The following is a 5,377-nucleotide window of genomic DNA, read 5'->3' on the forward strand; positions in this document are numbered from 1 at the left end:
AGGTAATACTATTGCATTATCCTCTGCATAGTTGTTGATGAAGTTCACAACTTGCTACAAGTCCTCATGCTTCAGGTGTAACCTGTGCTTGCTTGGGCCAGCTCTCTTTTTGATGGGAGGCATTAGACCATTCTCCTTGTATGACTGGTGGAGGAGAGTCGGCCGTGTTCTACTCATGCTGAAAGACAAATTCCAGATAACATTATTTAGCATTATTAGATGAGGCTTACCCAGACACACTTCTCTAAATTGATGGGTCATGTGAAAGAGAGGCTATAACCACTCCCCAGCCACATCTATCTAAGAAGATGGGTCTCTATTGTCTAGAGCTGTTCACTTGTTCATGAAATACAATAGATGGCCATAATCACCCCCAGACACACCTGGCTAACTTGATGGGTCATGTAATCATCTGGCAAAGTGGAGTCTTTTGTTAGCTAACATTAGGCTATAACTAGCAATGCAAATGAATGTCTGAGATATGAATAATATTAGTATACAGATCATGTAATCATCTGGCGATGTGGTATATTGTTTAGACATGTAAATTAGCTAGCTAGCTAAACAATTAGCCATAATCTTCACCCATACAGTACTAGCAATACAAACCGATTGTCATAGCTAGCCACCATGCATGAAATGCTGTAGTATGAATCTGCAGGTAGCTAAAGCTAACCAACGAGGTTCAATGTTAACTACCTAGCTAACATTAGGTTTTAACTAGGAATGCAAATGGATTTCTGAGATACTAATAATATTACTACACAGATCATACACATAACATTAGCTAGCGAGCCAGCCAGCTAACGTTAGCTAGCTAGCTAAAAGTACGCTTTAACTTGCAAGGAAAATGACTTTCTGACAAAATTAGAAACGTATAATATCTGAAAATGTAGCTAGCTAGACTCTTCTCCCTCTCTGTTATGGACACCATGGTTGCCCTTAGTTTGAAGATGTAATCCAATGACAGGTATTTTATATAACAGCCTTCTGTGTTCTCTTTTCGACTCCCTCCGCATTTGCAATCAAACACCAGAATGTTCTCCATCTCCTTAGCTATCATAGTCTGCTTCCAATTAGCATTCCACTGAATTCAAAACTCAGTCAACTCTTTCCACTGTTGATCGTAATTTCTTCCCCATCACTGTCATCAGAAGACTCTACAATTTCTGGTTCAATGACAGATTCAGAGAGAGTCAGCATGGCACGATCGTCCTCCAGAAAGTAGGCCAACACAAGTTTTTCACACTGATCTTTGTCGATAGCGCCTGCTAAATTCAGGGAAGCAATGTTGTTGAGAGCAGTAGCAACACTTTTGCAGTTCTCCATTATATCTTTCAAAAAAAGCCACGGTAGCAAGGATTATCTACACATACTGAACAGCTCATGTTATAGACAGAAGTGTGCTACATAGCAGACCAATCTGAACTCATCTCTCTGCATTTCCAGCACATTCATAATCTCAGCCAATCATGGCTAGCGGGAAGGTTCAAGTCTTTTTCCATGGCTAAACCAACTAGGCTCATAATGTGATAATTGTATTAGTATTTACAGATGGCATACAAGTTTGTTATTAAAGCACATGAAAGTTCACATGTTCCAGAAGGCATTTCTGCCATAAAACACGTTTTGATTTAAAAATAAATAAATGTGCCTCTCCTGTGAAATAGTGACGTGCGACATATGGCTTTCTTCCTGAAACGGGTCACAATTATGAATGAGAACTCTCTTAGTAGATAGAAGGTCTGCAGCTTACCATGAGGTAATCTATGTCAGCTGAGCAAAATCATGATTTTCCTTCACACTGGAAGCAGTGCACCAGTTGTTGTTTATGAAGAAGGACACCCCTACCCCTTTGGATTTGCCAGAGGCCACCGTCGTTCGATCGTGTCGCTGCATGGTGAAACCACTTACAGTTGAAGTCGGAAGTTGACATACACCTTAGCCAAATACATTTAAACTCAGTTTTTCACAATTCCTGACATTTAATCCTAGTACAAATTCCCATTCTTAGGTCAGTTAGGATCACCACTTTATTTTAAGAATGTGATATGTCAGAATAATAGTAGAGAGAATGATTTATGTCAGCATTTATTTCTTTCATCACATTCCCAGTGGGTCATAACCCACATACACTCAATTAGTATTTGGTTGCATTGCCTTTAAATTGTTTAACTTGGGTCAAACGTTTCGGGTAGCCTTCCACAGGCTTTCCACAATAAGTTGGTTGAATTTTGGCCCATTCCTCCTGACAGAGCTGGTGTAACTGAGTCAGGTTTGTAGGCCTCCTTGCTCGCACACGCTTTTTCAGTTCTGGCCACACATTTTCTATAGGATTGATGTCAGGGCTTTGTGATGGCCACTCCAATACCTTGACTTTGTTGTCCTTAAGCCATTTTGCCACAATTTTGTAAGTATGCTTGGGGTCATTGTCCATTTGGAAGACCCATTTGAGACCAAGCTTTAACTTCCTGACTGATGTCTTGAGATGTTGCTTCAATATATCCACATATTTTTCCTTCCTCATGATGCCATCTATTTTGTGAAGTGCAACAGTCCCTCCTGCAGCAAAGCACTCCCACATCATGATGCTGCCACCCCTGTTCGTCACGGTTGGGATGGTGTTCTTTGGCTTTCAAATATCCCCTTTCTCCTCCAAACATAACGATGGTCATTATGGCCAAACAGTTATATTTTTGTTTCATCAGACCAGAGGACATTTCTCCAAAAAGTACGATCTTTGTCCCCATGTGCAGTTGCAAGCGGTTTTGGAACATTGGCTTCTTCCTTGCTGAGCGGCCTTTCAGGTTATGTCGATATAGGACTCGTTTTACTGTGGATATAGATAATTTTGTACCTGTTTCCTCCAGCATCTTCACAAGGTCCTTTGCTGTTGTTCTGGGATTTATTTGTACTTTTCGCACCAAAGTACGTTCATCTCGAGGAGACAGAACGCGTCTCCTTCCTGAGCGGTATGACGGCTGCGTGGTCCCATGGTGTTTATACTTCCGTACTATTGTTTGTACAGATGAACGTGGTACCTTCAGGCGTTTGGAAATTGCTCCCAAGGATGAACCAGACATGTGGAGGTCTACTGGTCATTTTAAGCTGATTCAGTCCCGCTTTTCCACAGGGTGATCGAACGGGTTACCAGGTTTAGATGGTGGGGATGGAACGAGGGGCCCCGGGGTGGACTAAGGATCCATGGTCGGGTAAGGAGAGACCCCCTAGGGGGGCCACACATCCCCTACCCGGGTTCGGCCACAGGGGGGCACTGGTCATTTTGTACCGGTTCATGAGGGTTGCCTAATCACACATTTGACATTTTGGAAGGATGTGACCTTTTTAACCCTTCGAAACAGCCCATATGACCCCAATTTTAAGCTGAAAGTAAACATATATCCTCATTGGGACACACTTTTACAGAATCCTGAGCTTCAAGTCTTTACATAAAGAACTGACTGATTTACAGAGGTAAACCTAATAGTGGCCTGATGGGTTGTCATAGAAGACAGTTTGATGTAGCAATCATAACCCACATAAGCATCAGGTTGAAGTTAGTGCAACAGGCAATGTATTTCTATGGAAAGTGAGGTCACGGTCAACTGTTTGAATAAATACACCCTGTTTTCACTGTTAAGGGTTAATTCCAAATGGTCAAGGGTAGGCTTGTGCAAATCGGGAGGACCTTAGGAATGTTTCTGTGGTTGAATTGTGTTTCTAGTGTCAACGGTTCTGCCGCTCTCACCCCGAAGCACACATACACACTCCACCTGATACGCACACACAGATACACACACCTCACCACACATTCCCCAGACCAACAAACTCTCAAACAAAACAATATAAAAACAGAACTTTTGGGGTCAGCCTGGACCCTATGTGGAAACGGAACTGGATTTGACTTTACAGTGGGAGGTTGGAGTGGGGGGTGGAAGACAGCAATCACAATGTCTCTTACTGTTTTTCATTGATAGGTGGGGAGGGGAACCCGTGACCCGTGGTTTGGGAATAAAGTGATGCACTGGTTTAACATGTAAAGATGTAAAGATGAATAGAATATGTGACTGTCTGGTGAGGGAGCATGGATCCCCTCACTGGACCGACTAGAGCTCTGAAGAAGGGAATAGCTAAAGATTATGGTGGGTTAACAGGTATCTTAGTGGTTAAGAGCGTAGTGCCATTAACCGAAAGGTCGCTGGTTCCTAGCCGACTAGGTGAAAAATCTGCCGATGTGCCCTTGAGCAAGGCACTTAACCCTAATTGCTCCTGTAAGTCGCTCTGGATAAGAGCGTCTGCTAAATGACTAAAAATGTAAATGTAAAGATCCTCCCAGCCTTTCAACTTTATTCAAATGAGAGTAACACTTCGAAACAGCCCGTATGACTTCTGTTTGTCACAGGAAGCTGAAAGTAAACATTTGTCCTCATTGGGATACGCTTTTACAGAATCCTGAGCTTCAAGTATTTACATAAAGAACTGACTGATTTACAGAGGGTTGAATGCAGTGTTTTTCACTAATTGATATCAAAACCACGTTTAGGATCAATCTTACCACTTCCGGTTGCTCCAGGATGCTTAAAATCAACAAAGGTAATCCTTACGGTACGGGAGCTAGGGCGGGAGACTCGACTCCCATTCATTCCCTATGGAAACTGAATGTTCTCCACAGAATATCTGAGGATTGTACCCAAAGGTGCTAGAGCTATTGTGAGGAGTGAAGTGATATTCTATACCATATGCTAATGTTACCTAATATCTATTTCATTGGGGCTTGGCAATTTAACACTTGATCTGTGATCAATTCATCTGCTAATGTGTCAATTTACCCTGAATGGAATATTTTAATGAAGAAAAGGGTTGGGCCTATCTGATTGTACATATATTGACCAAGACACCAGAATATAATCTAGTTCAGAACAGAACTTCCAATTGAGAGCAAAGGCAACACTCTTTCCTTCTGGGAGCTGAGATTTTGGATTATTGCTTATTTCCTTATTCTTCAGAGATTTCTTATTTAGATTTCTTTAAACTCCTATTACTTCCTTCCTTTTGGCGCAAGATGGCATCTGGAACTGCTACTGGTTCAGTGTAAGTTATCTCTTTAATTATTCAATGTCTATGACTATTACTATCTTGGTGTTATTAATGTTAGTAGTAGCTCTGCTAGAACTAGTAATAATAGGTGTATAAGTATTGACATATTGCTATTTATTGTGCAAAATGTCTTTGAAATCACTTGGCAACCAATATTTTATTTGTTTGTAAATCCTGCTGTATATGTTTTATTAAGTAATAACTTCATTACATTAACTTATTGTGCATTTATTGTCTTACAGAAAACAAAAGAAGGATCCCTCTTGTCTGCAGATTTTGC

This window comes from Coregonus lavaretus, assembly GCF_964263955.1.
Source record: "Coregonus lavaretus genome assembly, contig: HAP1_SCAFFOLD_590, whole genome shotgun sequence".
NCBI lineage: Eukaryota > Metazoa > Chordata > Actinopteri > Salmoniformes > Salmonidae > Coregonus > Coregonus lavaretus.